The sequence below is a fragment of the Mus caroli genome, unplaced genomic scaffold (assembly GCF_978045245.1).
Source record: "Mus caroli unplaced genomic scaffold, Mus_caroli_1 scaffold_7, whole genome shotgun sequence".
NCBI classification, from domain to species: Eukaryota; Metazoa; Chordata; class Mammalia; order Rodentia; family Muridae; genus Mus; species Mus caroli.
The window spans coordinates 118,306,978-118,322,675 of record NW_028227262.1 but is presented as its reverse complement, the minus strand read 5'-3'; the positions used below and the strand labels follow the sequence as shown (position 1 = coordinate 118,322,675).

The window sequence follows — 15,698 nt, the reverse complement described above, 5'->3', positions numbered from 1 at the left end:
GTGAAAGGTTTTAAGCTGAGCCAACCACATTTCAAGTTTATGCCTGGCTTCATTCAGCCAAGTTCCCATGGACCAAGGAGACCTCAGATGAGTGTCCCACCAGGACTTTGCAGTACCACGCCCTGAGGAACAAAAGGGAGAAGAAAGGATTAAGGAAGCGGGCGCTGATTTTTCAGCAAGGGTGGGAAGGAATTGTCAGTGGCATCTCATCCAGAACATGCATTTTGATTGAGGCCTAGATATTTTTTTGTACGACTCTCCTTATATAAACTTAGTATGTAAATATAATCAAAGTAGCAGTCATTAACATTGCAAAACTTATTTATTAAAATATGTAAAGCAGACAGCTGCAACAGTGGTGACTAAGAAGTATAAAAATACTCTGTTTAAGAAACGGTTTTTGAACTCCTACTGTGTGCTCACACTGTACAGGAAGTAGGTCTACAAGGATATGTAACACAGGTCTCTGTGCGATTAAAAACTGAGTTGGTGAGCTGAGGAGGTGGCTCAGCAGTTAAGAGCACTGGCTGCTCTTCCAGAGGACCTGGGTTCAATTCCCAGCACCCACATGGCTGCTTGCAACCTCCTGTAACCCCAGTTCCAAGGGGTCTGATGTCCTCTTCTGGACTTTTCAAGCCGTAGGCATGTATGTGGTACACAAACATCCATGCAGGTGAAACACCCACATACATGAAATAATAATAATAATAATAATAATAATAATTGAATTGGACCTATAGGTAATATCAAACATACAATAGGATATACTTTTTAAAAGAATGTAGATTAGGGGCTAGAGAGATGGTTCAGTTGTAAGAAGAGGTGCTGCTCTTGCAGAGGACCTGAGTTCACCGCCCAGCACGCAGGTGGGGCTGCTCACTACAGCTTACAATGCCAACTCTCTTCGGCTGATCTGGGCACTCACATGCACATGTGTGCACTCACTCACACTTGCACAATGAAAAGTAAAATAAAATCGTTTTCAAATGTGGGGTTAGTTTAGCTGGGCATGGTGGCTCACATGACCATGGCCAGAGTGCTTCAAGATGGGGACTTTTGGCAGGTGATCAAGATGAGGTTTCTCACAGTGGAGCCCCGTGACTGAACAGGGTATGGTGGGTTTAAAAGAAGAGAAAGACCAGAAAACACATATCTATCTTATCTCTTGTCATGAAATGTTCTGTGCAACTTTGCAAGTGTAGCAGCAAGAAGGTTATCATCAGATGCAAGATCTTTGACTCTCAGAACTATAAGCTAAATGAGTCTCCTTTCTTCATAAAGGGACCCAGCCTATGTATTTTGTTATGGCAATGCAAAATAGGCTAATACAGCAGTCATTGCTTTGTGCTTAGAACAAGTGTTCTAAGACTTAGGACATCAATTAGAAATATGAATTTGCTGGGCAGTGGTGGTGCATGCCTTTAATCCCAGCACTTGGGAGGCAGAGGCAGGAGGATTTCTGAGTTTGAGGCCAGCCTGGTCTACAAAGTGAGTTCCAGGACAGCCAGGGCTACACAGAGAAACCCTGTCTCAAAAAACCAAAAAAAAAAAAAGCAAAAAAGAAAGAAATATGAATGTATGTTGAAATAAGAGGATTGTCAGCCTGAGGCCAACCTAGGCTACATAGTAAGATCTGATCAGGAGGAAGAGGAGAAAACAGAGGGAGGAGGAGGAGGAGACAGAGAAGGAGAAGGAAGAGAAAGAGAAGGAGCAGGAGGAGGAGGAAGAGGAGGAGAGGACCTGTTAAGAGAGGTTGTATGCTTGTGTTCTTAGCAGCATTATGCACGATAGTCAAGAGGTGGAAGCTCTCTCTGCTCCCCGATAGAAGAATTGAGAAGTAAACATTGTATACATAGGATGCTGAATCATTCAACTTTTAACAGAGAAGGAAATTCCTATGTGCTCGGATACGGATGAACCTTGAGAACCCTACGCTGAGTGAAACAAGCTAAGCACAGGAAACAGAGGTTACTGTATATGCTTAACTTACATGAGTGCCTAAAATAGATTCATAAAGCTGGAAAGTGAATCTTGGTTGCCAAGACCTTGGACATGAGTGAAATGGGAAATATTTAATAGATATTAAAAATAAAAAAAAATATGGGCTTCCTATAGGTAGGGGACTGTGGTGTTCGGTTTTCTAGCATCTAACAGAAGACCTGATACACAGTAGGTACTTGACTAATATTTTTCCTGCCTTTGGCTTCTCCTCCCCCATCTAACATCCCATGCTGCAGGACAAGGGCCAAGTGGTTCTGGGAGCCAGTTCAGCAAACAAAGACTCTTCTCTCCTCAGGGCACAGAGGGGAAGAATTTCAAATATTTGTGATTTGATATTTGTCCTGGTCACAGCAACTCTACTTTACTCCCAGTGATGCTCATCTGAGCCCAGTTGGCATTTCAGCGTCCTAAAGATAGATCCTGTTTCTACTTCCTAAAGCAAAATAGAATCGCAGTGGACTTTGTAAGAAAATACAGAAGTGGAAGAAAGGCTGCGAGATGAAATCATGATTAGGCTCCTGGGCTCTGCCTGCAGCCCCACACAGAAGGAGGGTGAGGTAATTAGCGTGTTTCTGCAGATCCTCGCTTGTCTTTGTCCCACCACTGGCTCTGTCTCATTCTCCTGTGCTTATTTTTTCCCCCAACTTGGCCAAAAATAGACAGACACAAAAAAGTTTCCTTGTACTTTCTTTGGCTTTTCTACTTTTTTTTTTTCTGGTATGTTTGGTTTCCTCTGGTGTGTTTTTTCTTTTTTCTTACCACCTGCTGGCATCCCCTCCCCACTCCGTACCCCCAACATGACTGTGATCTGTTTTGGAACCCTGGCTTGGTGCAGGGTGTCCAGGAGGGGCAGCATTTAGTGATGTATGGGTCTCTGGTCTTAGAAGGATTCCAAGGAGAGAATCTTGTTTCCAGCGCAGGCATAGAGCAGAGCTTCTTGATCTGGGTCCTGCTTAAGAATTTGTCAGAATTCAGAATGGAACCTCTCTGGGGGCAAAATGCATCAGAGATCTTTCTCTGTCTCTTCATGCTGTTGTGGGAACCAACAGAAGACCATGGCCATCATAGAACCAAACAATGTCCAGGCATGGCTATTTAGTCATGTTACTTTTTAAGATGCTACATTCCCTATCCCTTCTAGTTTCATTTTGGTTGCTGTGAGAAATAACCTGACAAAAAGCAACTTAGGGGAGAAAGGGTTTGGTTTTGCTCAGGATGCCTGGTTATAATACATCGTAACAGGGAAGTCAAGGTAGCAGGAACTTAAAACTGCTAGTCATATCATATCCACAGTCAAAAGCAGAGAAATAAGTGCATGCGTGATTGCATGCTTGCTTGTGATCAGCTCAGTTCCTCCACTTTTACACAGGTCAAGACCTCCTGCCTAAGGAATGGTACTGCCCATAGTGGGCTGATACTTTCCATATCAACTAATTTAATTAAGATCATCCCCCACACACACAAATATGCCCATAGACCAACCCAACATAATCAACTCTTCACTAAGATTCTCTTCTCGGATGATTCTAGGTTGTGTCACATTGACAAACTCAACCATCACACCATCCAAAGCTATGTAGCAGGCACTCTATGCATTTTAAATATTATTAATACATTTAATTCTTTAGTAACTCAGAGCTCCCATACAACATCTCTGGGCATTGGGAATTACTATTATCTGAATTTTTGTGGATAAGAAACTAAGGTCTTGGGAAGGGGGTTCAGTTTTTTTCAGTGAAAAATCACACACCCTGGTTCCTGAATCCACATTTTTAATTTTAGTCAGTCTTTGCTGCCTTTGTTTTTTTTTTTTAATAGTTCCCTAGATTTCCTTTAGAAGTTTCATGTCTGGTTTTATGAAATGTCTCCCCCAATATATAATATCTCGTGTTGGGCAACAAGTAGATCCCTCTGAGCCTTTCGGGCAGCTCATGGCACATCCTTTGGCAGCCGTAAGAACAAGACTCCACCCTACAGAAGACATGGAGTCTTTCTTTCCAGGAACCAGATCATGAGAAAATAGTATCTACATACAAACTTAGAAGAACTAAAATTTCAGCAGTGGTGTTATCATCCTTGTAAGAAGTGGCCCTGCCCCCATGTGAACAAAGGCAGTCCCCTGAGATCTGTCACCAGTCAGCATGAGTTTGCAAGCAGCCATCCAGGCTCTTGGGAACAAAAATCATGAATTTTTTAGATGATTGGCTGGAGTCAAGAAAGTGTTTCAGAGCTGCAAGACAGACCTTCCGGTGAGGGTAGCAAACGGGTCTGGAAAGAAGCCCATGACCTTGGCCTGTTTACCCTGGAAGTCCATAACCAGGGCCTTGGACATCACAAGGTGTTTGGCTAATCCTCTAACTCTACCTGTGTTCCTCTGGCTGGGCCCCAAATGGCTTCCCCTGGCGAGAACTGGGAGCTGAGAAGAGGATTTACAGAAAGTCAGGAAGACCTTGGGCTGTTCCTCCCTGCGATTATGTAGATGTCTCATTGTTATACTGTCTGCTTCCTACTAGTAATTCCCAGGGCCTCTGCCCACCCAGAGCTTCTTCCTACAGGGCTCTGGTGTCAGAATGAGTAGAAAGTGAATCCTGCTAAGAAGTTAGCTGATAACATCTGAGGTAAGGCTTGTCTTCTTCATGATGCATGAGCATCTTTATAGAGACAGCAAAACCAAGAAACTTAAAATCCAGCAGCAGCACAAGCATCCTCGGAGGAACATCAGGCTCTTTGACGTGGGAGGGATTTGATTAGGGCATTAGTGCTTTGGGCTGCTGTAAGAGAACACTGTAGATTGGGAGACTCATGATCTACAAAATTTATTTCTCATGGTTCTGGAGGCTGGCAGGTTCTCTGGTGAGTTTCAGCTTTCTGGTTCACAGACATCCATCTTCTTTGTTGAACCCTTACATAGTGGGAAGAGAAGGCAGCATTCTGGGGACATTTTATTAGAGGTACTAACTTCTTTCCTGAGAGTCCTGGCCTCATAATGTAATAATATTAATATGTAAAGATACTACAGCTAATGCCACCATTTGGTAGTAAGATTTTTCAAATAAATGGGGGAGGAAGGGACTGTATTTTTTCCATAGTTTTTGTTTGGTTTTTCTGGTTTGGGGGTGGGTGGGATACATTTTGCTATGTACCCTTGGCTGGCCTGGAACACACTATATGGACCGGATTGACCTCAAACTCATAGAGATCTACCTGACTCTTTCTCCCAAGTGCTGGGATTAAAGCAAGGTATACCTTGCTCCTCAAATTCTTATATCAAAAATTGGCCCTGATTGATCTGCCCACCAGAGACCTGGAATTCAGTATAAAACATCAACTTTGAAGCTGTGGCTTTGTGTCTCTGTACAGGCTCATAGGATTCACCCATATCAAGCCAGCACATGAGTTCCCTCGAGGCATTAGTGGGGCCTCTGTCAAATTGAGCTTACCCTAGACCACTAACTAGGCTGTTCATCAAGGCTCCCTCCCAGGAGAGCTTTGCCAGGAAAATTTGCTTGACCTTTTAGGAGGACTATCTCCCCTAGCTGCCAACCACTGGGCAAATAAATGCACTTTGACCCAGGAAGGAAACAAGGGTGTTTATTAGGTCTTGAGGCCAGAGCCCTCATGAATGAGGTTAGTATCCTTACCCAAAAGGCCTCCGGAGTGGCTCCCACCTCACCCCACCCCACCCCCATACACACCCTGCCTCTCCTCTCACCAAATCAGAGCTCAGTAAGAACATGGCTACCTAGGAACCAGGGACCAACCCAAAGCACCCTGAGATGGGGATAGATGGACTGGTCTCCAGAATCAGGAGAACGGGGCCATTCTTAGCCTAGGCAAAAGGAAGATGGCAGGCTCGGGGCCATCGTGAGTAGGCTTTTGGAATCCTGTCTCTAGCTTGCCTTGCTGCCTCCACCCCCAGTTTTCTCTGGGCCGCTTCTGAGAACCAGCCCCTAAGGGATACCTCTTACTTTCAGATCTCTGTGGCTCTTCCTCGACCCCTGTCTCAAAATACTCCTCTCTTCCTCGGACTCGGTGTCAGACTGCTGGCATCCGACTCGTGTCCTGTGCAGGCTGCCATGTCTGGCTTTCCTGGGTTTATAATTGCCTCTGGTTAAAGTTTAAATAGATGGGTTTCAGCCCAAGAGAAGAATGTAAACAAGCCGTTTGTGCCGGCTTGGGCAGCTGACTCTGTGCTCGGGAGTTCTGCACTTGGGAAATTCACTTTGCTTTTCCCTAGCCCAGGGACTGAGCCTCTGCCACCACCACAAGGTTTTTCAGAGCCCTGAGTGCCTCTCCGAAGCCATTGAAGCCATCGAGGAGGCTTTTAGAGGACCCGCACTTTCCCTTTTAACTCAATTAAGCCATCAGGATCCTGTTCCCACTCTAGCGAGTGCGTCTGGTACGAGGAGGTGAGAACAGGGTAGCAGTCTTCTCTGGGCTGACCGCCCAACAGGAAGGAGAGGAAGGGACTGTCATTTCCCAGCTGGAATTTTTTTTTTTCTCTGAGAGGAGGAGGGATTGAATTTGTTGCCCTAGGGTTTTTTTTTTTTTTTTTTTTTTTTTTTTTTTTTTTTTTTTTTTTGTGAATGACCTCCAGTTAGGAAAATGGAGCCATCCTGGCTGAGGAAGAGGGAAGGTGGTTGGACTTGGCTGTCTTTCCTCAGAAGTAAGCAGACTTTACGTGTCTTTGTCAGGGTTTTGTCTGACTTCCTACATCTTTCTGTTTTGTGAGCTTTGTGTTCAGGAGTCAGGATGGATTCAGCAATACTTTGGGGGGGGGGATGCTTTAATCAAGGATTTAATGGGATCCTTGACTTCTCTACTCAAGCTTCCCAGTAAGTCCCCATTTCTACTTCGTATGCTTCTGCGGAAGCTACTGTGATCTGGCTCCGCCCCTCGCCCCTCCCCCTTCACCTTCAACTATCCCAGCCCTAAGCTGAACTCGGCTGAACTGGTTTGAACCCTTCCAACCCTGCAGTATAACACTCCCTTCTCTGCAGCGTCCCAGCACCCGGGCTTGCTCCCGACACAGCTCAGAGCTGCCTCCCCGTGTCCCCTGGGTTCCCTGCAAGCTAAGTGGACCCTTCCTCTGGTCCTCTTGAAGCCCTTTTCCCCAAACCCTGTTTCATGGTGTCCTTCAGCCAGCAAATATGTGTCAACTTCTCAACCTTGGTAAGTCGTCCTCTGAATGAAGGATCATTTCCCATCCCTCCCACAGTGTCCAAATAATAGTCAATCTTTTAGGGGACTGGAGATCCAACTCAGGACCTTACACATGCTAAGTATCACACCACTGAGCTACACTCCTTGACCAACATTCAGTCTTTGTTTTCCAGTCCTGCTAAAAAGCTGTCTGTCTCTTAAAAGCTCTTGGAGTTGGGCTTTGGTGACACATGCTTGTAACATACAAAAAGTCCAGACAAATAAGCAAACAGGAAATAGCTCTTGGGAGTATCAAACAGACAGGTTCAACTCTTAGTTCTGCATCGTTTTTGAACAGGACTCCTTCCTAATTCTGATTCTTGCAAACCCTACTTTCTCCATGTGGAAAAGGGAAGACAATAAAACCATTTATCGTATCAGTGCAAATTAAACTGGGATCTTTCCAGTAAAGAACTGAGCCCTTTACGCAGTGAGGAGCTGGCATCCCAGGCTTGTAGTCCTGATGCCCCAGGGTCCACTGTAAAAGGATGGTTACAGCTCTAATGTACTGCCAACAGGAAGGCCTGGCCAAAGTGAGCAGTCCCCCAGACCTGTGGGTTGACAAACTCTGTAAGCAGTCTGCTAGCCTGGACATCTAGGTCTGTGTGGAGGGTGGTGGCCATCTGGCCCAGAATTATGCTATGAGATAGTACATCTCCACAGCCATGGTGGCTTGTTACAAGAAGTAGGTGGACAAGGCTTGAAAGTAGGACATGAAAGACATCTCTATCTACCATGACAGGACCCTTGGTTCACACACTCCAAGTTTGCAGGCTCTGGGACAAGTGCTCACCTCCAGAAACCCTTCCCACAAACCCACCATGAGGACCAGGGTTTACCTTTGTAATGAGCATTAATGAGATTTTAATGTGATAAAAAGCAAGAAGAGGAGGAGGAGGAGGATACCGTTCCCTCTCACCCTTACCTTCTCTTTATACTCAGAGAACTTAAATATTGAACATTATTCTCTGAGATGTGGATCTCACCCATAGATTTAAGGGCTATCAGATGCATTTCCATTTGCTGAGGCGATCTTCCTCTGTACAACTACTGCTGCTTCTGACTTGATCTTGCAAGGTTTCAAGAGACTCCTTTTTATTTTTTATTATTTCTCTATCTGTCTGTCTGTCTGTCTGAGGCAGGGTCTCACCTGGTAGCCTTGGCTGGCCTGAGCTTGATATCCAGTCCAGGTTGACTTTGAACTCATAGTGAACTCACAGCCTGCCTCTGTTTCCCCAGTGCTGGGGTCAAAGGTGTGTACCATCATGCCTGACTACTCTTGTGGGTAGCACTGGACTTACTTATTAGTCACTAGAAGACATGGGTGAGGATGCTGAGGCACTAGTCAGCTCTATGTGTTGCTAATTTGCTCTTACCTTTAGCCCCTGGTGTGAGATCAGCTCCTTTCTGCCTGTCTTAGAAGGGATGCCAATAAGGATACTCCTGTCTCTCTCCTTCTCCAAAGTCAGTCACTTTTTCTCATGAGAGGGGAACACAGATTCTGCTCATGCTTTGAGTACATGTTGACACTCACTGTGTAGCGGCTACTAAGGTTAAAGCGGAAACAGCCAATGTCTGTGCTTCTAAACATTTCAGTCTAACAGCTTGTTGGTGGAAGGAAGAGAAAATGTCTAAGCCAGGACTGCAGGAGGCCGAGTCAGAGACGGTGGTGTCTTAGGCAAAGTTCCAAAGAGGGGTGAGCTGAGCCTTGGGGAGCCAGTGCATGTCTGTCAGGAGATAGACAATAGCTCTCCAGGTAAAGGAACCCAAGTCCAGTTTCTTCTGTTCTTCTCCTGACAGACAGCTTGAAGCCTTGATCTCTATCATCTCTAACCTGTGTGGCCAGCTTCTTCTTGGCCCAAGATCCCTAAGTGTTTCTAACTTTCTTAGCACCCGTTCTGGTCACAGAACTGATATTAGAAGCCATTGCTTTTGTCCACAAAGCCAACAAGCAGCTGGAGTGGTGTGAGTCCCAGGGTGAGGATGGCAAAGTCTAGGCTGTGTGTGTGTGTGTGTATATATATGTTTATGTGTGTGCATGTGCGTGTGTGTGTGTGTATGTGTATGTATATGTGTGAGTGTATGTGTGTCTTTGAGTGTATGTGTATATGTGTGTATGTATGAGTGCGTGTGTGTGAGTGTATGTGTGTGTAAGTGTATGTGTGAGTGTGTGTGAGTGTGTGTGTGTGTGTGTGTTTGAGAGCCTATGAGTGAGTGTGCATTTGAATGGCATACTAGATATTTTTGTGTAGAGGTTGCCACAGAGAGCAGAAATGGAGTTACAAAAAACAAAGTGGCAGCTAGGCACCTCACAGGCAAACTGTTGCGAGAAGGGGAGCCTGAAACATTCCCTGGCCAAAACAAAAACAGGGCAGGAAGTTGCATCATGAGAGGAAGACTGCCAGGTCCATGCTGAAGAGACACAAATGTCACAAAACAAAAATAAAAAGTGTGAGTCTGACTTTGCCCGGGCACACACTGTTATAATTCTTTCTTCTTTATAGTGACATGAAATTACTGAAATCATATTTGGCCGAGCAAGCATGAAGACCACAGAAGGACAGAGATGGGAGATCGTCATTAGTTTAACAGTTAAATACACAATATTTTGTTTGTTTTTGTATCAGCAACTGATTACAACTTAGCTCTATCCCTCCATGTAAATGTTTTATTCTGCAGAACTTAGAAATATTAAAAACAGGTTATGAAATTGCATCACTGAACCTCATTATTAGCACACACTGAGAAGTTCTAACACACACATGATAACTATAGTAATGTGACTGATGACATCAGAGCAAGAGAGAGACCCCGCTCCCACGTGTGTCACTACACTCATCATTTTGGTTCAAGTAAAGAATGTTCGTCTCTTTACTAAAAAGAAGTGAATAGTTGACTTTCCTTCTGATTAGATTCTGGTGACTGCACATGGGACAATGTTCTAGGAATTGACTTTAGGTACGACAGTCTTGTAAAAGGTTGATATAGCTTTAGAATATACTTGATATCTGGGCCTCAGAAAAGCCTTCTGAGTATGTTACTTCAGAAATATAGTCATACCTATTAGCAGTCTGTCACGATCCTAGAACTGGAGTGGCCTCTGATGATTAGCCCATTTGCCAGGGTCTCAAAGAGTTAAAAGGATGTTGAGATATTGGCAGCGAAAGGAGGTGAGTTAAGTGGACTTTGGCTACAGTGCAAACAGTACTTCCCCGCTGGATACATTTTTAGCCTGTGCTGCAGGACCAGCAGGAGTAACTGGAGAGGAGTTTGGGTGGACAGAGTGGAGAGGAGCCAAGCAGGCAGAAAAGAGCAGACAGTGAGGACGAAGGCGAGTTCTAAGGGACCCTTGTTTTCTCTGCATGTGCAGGGTGTTCCATTGATAGCTATTAAAAGAAGAAATGCATGGAATGAAAAAGTATGTGTGGATACCCAACTTGGAGCGTAGGCCCGGCTTCATAACGGGGTTATGTCACCTTCACTGTGACACGGCTTTGGCAGTCTGTAAAGATGCATGGTTTCCAGAAGTGATACATTTGATGGTTTTTGTTTGGTTGGTTGGTTTTTATCTTATGTATATAAGCGCTTTGCCTGTGTGAATTTACATACACTATGGATGTGTGTGCCTGGTGCCCTCAGAAACCAGAAGAGGGTGTTGAGTCCCTGGAAATGGAGTTACAGACTGTTGTAAGACCAAGTAGGTCCTGGGAACTGAACCTGTGTTCTCTAAAGAGCAGAACAAGAAAAAGAAAACAAACAAACAAACAAGCAAGCAAAAATCACTGGCTGGAGGAACGGCAGTGGTTTAGCAGTGGTTACACAAGTGCTGCTCCCGCCAAGGACCCTCCCCAGCACCCACAGGATGCAGCACAACCATCTGCAACACCCGCATCAGAGGCTGCACCACCCCAGTCCTCCGCGGCCGCCCGCGCTCTCTTGTACAGTGCTCTTGCCCCACATCCATGAATAACTTAAACTAATAAACTAAAAAGGAAACTAAGTTGCTAAACGTTTGGTTTAGAGTTTGTTTGTTTGCTAGGATTTTTTTCCAAGATTTTTTTTTTCATAAGTGTAAATTCAGTGTTTCTTTAGAAACACAAAATGATGTCTGGGGAAGAAATTGGTTTTCTCAAAATTATTAGTTATTTAGAATTATAATTGATACAAATAAATAAATTAATGTCTCTTCCATTTTAAAATTACAACTGGGAGTAGCTACTGAGCTGTAAAGCACATTTGACTTTTGCGGACCGAGACGAAAGCAGCAGAGACTTAAGGGAAGATGACTTAAACATCTTGGCACAAACAATGCAACCAGAATGTTAACTTTTTATTTCCTAAAGCTACTACCTTCCATAACACACGTATAAAGGAGCAACCATACCAGAGAATAATCTCAGAGAGAAAAGGGTGAAGAGGAAAGGAGCAGGAACAATCCAAGCCTATTTATTGACTTGTTTCCTCAAGCACATACTTATTGTGAATGCATGAATGTCCCCTCGCCATTGCTTATGTATCTCCAGAGGCCCTCCATCTGGATGCTTACTTGGTCCACAGTATCCATGGATCCTGAATCCTCGGATTCAACCACCAACAAGATATTGGTGGCGGTGGCATCAGTGGGGGACGGTGGGGAGGTGTTGCGTTTATCCTGAACATTCATGGATTACTTTCTGAGTATTTCTGGAAAGTCTAGCATCACAACAGTTATACGACTTAGATATGATGTGAGGTATTACAGGGTATCTAAAGAGGATTAAAATATGCAGGAAGATGTGCATAGGATGTGTGCACATAGCATGCCATTCTGCAGAACAGACTCGAGCATCGTCATGTTTTGGTCTCCCAGGAGACTGTAACTAACCCTGTGTGGGAACTAGGGGCCATTGCTGCAGATCTGAAGCCTTGCTTCCCAGAGGCTGAAGGTGCTCCCTGGCCCAGCTTATGTTCTGAGAAACTTATCTTTTTCTGATGATGTCCCCTAGGAACGGGAAAAGGTGAACTCAGACATGCTATGCCCCATTTTACATTGCAAATCTATAGCTCTTTCTTTCAGTGACTAGCTGGCCATTCTTAAATCTTGCTCTTGTGTGCTGAAGAGTGTAGCATCTCTGTCCCCAGAGATTACAAAGGAACTTTGCTCTTTGCCCAAAATACCTCTCTCTCCCAAAGCAGCTTCCCCTCCTCTGAGAAATGCTGTCATGTCAGGCTGCACTGCCCTTGAACCAGACAACTTTCTTTGCTTCTTTATTTGTCTAAATAAAGCTAACCTACATTTGCTGTCTAATTCATTCAGATGCTTGCTCGTGCTATTTAAAGTACCCCTCAAGGCCCCTGAGAAAAAAAAAAACAAGATGCTTTATCGCCTGTAAGGAACTTTAGGTTTGCTGGTCATTTAAGGGATTCAAGAATCTTAAGAATCCATTGAGCCTGCTCTGACTGGGACTTGAAGAACAAAGGAACACTTCAGGTTTTTGGTTCCACACAGATTTCACTGACTTGTGCACTGCTGGGATGAGTTGACAGAAAAAGGAGTTGAAATGTAAGCTTGTGTGTGTGTGTGTGTGTGTGTCCTTGTCTCTGAGTTTCATGAACTCTAACTTTTCTGAAGATGAGTCTGTCATTTTTCATTGTGGTCTCTAGTGACTGATTGGGCCATTGTGGGTTTATTTACCCCTTTGGGAACAACTGTGAAAATTTAAAGACAGCTGCCATCTCAGTAAACTGAATTTGAGTATTTGGTTTGTTGCTACCTCTCCTTTTGGCCTTCATGGGCCATTTCGTTAGAGAATCCTGTCTCTTCCATGTCCCAGAAAAGCAAACGGTACAGAGATCATTGCAGAACAGAATTCCACTGTGAATTTATAAAGGACTGGGCTCAGAGGCCTGGCATTTGCTGTTTGTTCCTTCAGATCCAGAATGTATGGGATCTGTTGGCTTGCCTTGTGGGAGGGCAAGCCGGTACAGCTCCATTGTCTTAACCATTAGGGCCCCGCTGCTACCTTCAGCTCAAGCTTATTATCAGCATCCACTTATTCAGCCAGGATGCTGTGACGTCCATTGCAGAGAGTGAGTCAGAAGCCACAAGCTAACAGGTCTATTCCTTTCCTCTGTCACCTAGGAAACCAACTCATCATCCACAGGAAATGCAGGCCCCGATGGGGAATGTGCCCAGATCAGGTTAGAAAGCTGGCAATGAGGTTTGCAAAGGAGGTCAAATAATAATGTGCAGAGTCGTGTTCTGAGGTGGGAAGTGGACCCAGCCTCAGAAGAGTGGGTGGGGTGGTGGGGAGGGCTAGCCAGCAGAAACAGCCAGCAAGAAAAATTAATCAGCTAAAAGCAAACAAGATGTCTGCTTTATAAGAACATGTCCAAGGGCAAGAGATATACGGACATGATCTCATGTCCCCAGCAAACAGCACTTTTGACCCAGTAGTTGAGGGTCTTTGGAAGTGGGTATGCTTATACCATGTGTGAAATGAGAGGAAGAAATTGGCAATGCACCCATCTAAGCCTTCAGTAGTTTGAAATCCCACTATATGCTCGTTATTCCTTGAGTTTAACAAGTGTGGGCAGTATATTCCCCAGAACTACCTTTCTAAGAGCCACACCCCAGTTTCTCCTGTGCTTCATCACTGTTAGCAGGTGCTGTGTTCTTTTTGACTTTATACCAGTGGTCCATTGTCTCTAGTATATACTTCTGACAGATCGCAGTATCCAGACGTCAGTGGGTAGCGGTTTAATACGGCTGAGGCTGAGAAAACCTACCTTTCGTTTTTCATGTTGTTTGCCCTGGTTGTTGTTTCTAGGCAGATTTACACTCCCGTTGCTATAGGGGTGAGAGATCCTACGTGAGAGCCTGTGCATTCTCCCAGAATCTCCTGTTCTGCACACAAAGGATTTCTGAGTGCAAAACAAACCTCAGTCATCATGTGGCCCAGCCATCTCATTTTTCATACAAGAGAGGTGAAGTGACTTAAGACTGCATAGGGAAGTGGTGTGTAGATTGGTGGCAGGGGACTTCTTCCTGCGGTAGAGAGAAGAGATAGCAAGTTAGATGGAAAGCTCAGATATATCTCCAGGCCACATAGCTGTATCTAGAACTGTTAACATCAGTGAGCTGCTTTGATTAATGTATGGAGTCCTAGAGAGGGACAGGTGGCCCACCATGGGAGGGTCAGTCCATTCCAAGAGGATGGTCCTCCACCATGAGTACTGGTTGAACAGGGAACAGTGACAGCCCCGAGTGTGTACAGGGGAGTGCAGAGCAGTGATCAGAGTTCCAGTGGTGACAATCTTAGAAGAGTTGAAGGGCATAAGGCTACTTACCCTGGAGCCCAGAGGGTTTCTTATGGGAGAGATAGGAGGAGGCGTTGTCAAGTAGTTGAAGAGCTACCTAAGACAGCTTAGATTTATTTCCTGTGCCTGTAAAGACAGTAAGAAAGTGATGTAAGTTAGAGGGTGGTAGGGTTTAGTGCCATATTAATAATGTTATAATATTTCAAGGGACAACAGAAAAAAGCAGTGGGGTCATAGCAAACTAACTGACAGGGCAGTAAAGTAAGCCATTGTCCCTGCAGGAGGTCCGTGACTCATTCATTCTTCCAAAAGGATTTGTAGGGTTTGCTGAACACCAGCTATTTGCCGTTTGCTCTAGGCACTAAGGATATGAACACGAATGGTAGTCACTTCCCACAAGGAGCTCACAGTCCAGTGGGAGTTTTTGTGAGATCCCAGATACCTAGAATCCTGAGAGACTCACACAGACAGAAGGGTGGATTAAAGGGGCTCAGTGTTTGCTGTCTGTGTCGATGACGACAAGACTGGCTGCTGTAGTCTACCTGAAAAGTGATCTCATGACTCAGGAATATGGGAAGGTTCTCTTATCATATAGCATCCAAGAGCTGTAGTATTCTTTCTAGCAGCAGTTCAAAGATAGCAGGCTTTCTCTCTCGTGACTCTTCCATCCTTCAAATGTGCAACCTACAGAGCCATTTCTAGGTGTTACCAAACTGCTGGCAAGTGAGAGAGAATGTGGTGTACTAGGGTTATGATTTTGGGCTGAACCGAGAAGTGGTTCTCATGTCCTCTGCTCATATTTATCTGCTGTAATTCGGTCATGTGTCCACACCCAGCCAAGAGGAAAATTAGAATACAGCCTTGGTTTTGGGAGTTACTCAGTGGTTGAATGTGCGCTTAAGGCTCTGAGATTGATCCCGAGCAACAGCAGCAGCAACGCCAGCACACAGGGCAAGGTAAGGGGCACAAAATACTCCCCAGAAAAAGAGGAAGCAGGTTTTGATGCCCGAGTGACAAATCCTTTACAGTAGCCAATTCTGAGAGTCCCTGACTATGGTGACATAATGAACATAAGATTAAGCGGGAGGGCTGGGTTCTCCTTTTTTTTTTTTTTTTTTTTGTTCATTTTCTTTATATTATCTTTAGGTAATTTTCTTGGTTGACTAAAGCATGTCTTATGTCTTTGTGGTATACAC

At 44.7% G+C, this 15,698-nt stretch overlaps 1 protein-coding gene across 15 annotated transcripts in view; it reads left to right on the top strand.

Annotated features, from left to right (window-relative positions):
• Nucleotides 1–15,698, top strand: part of LOC110296538 (uncharacterized) — a 159,193-nt gene that overhangs the window by 94,110 nt on the left and 49,385 nt on the right. The window lies entirely within an intron of this gene.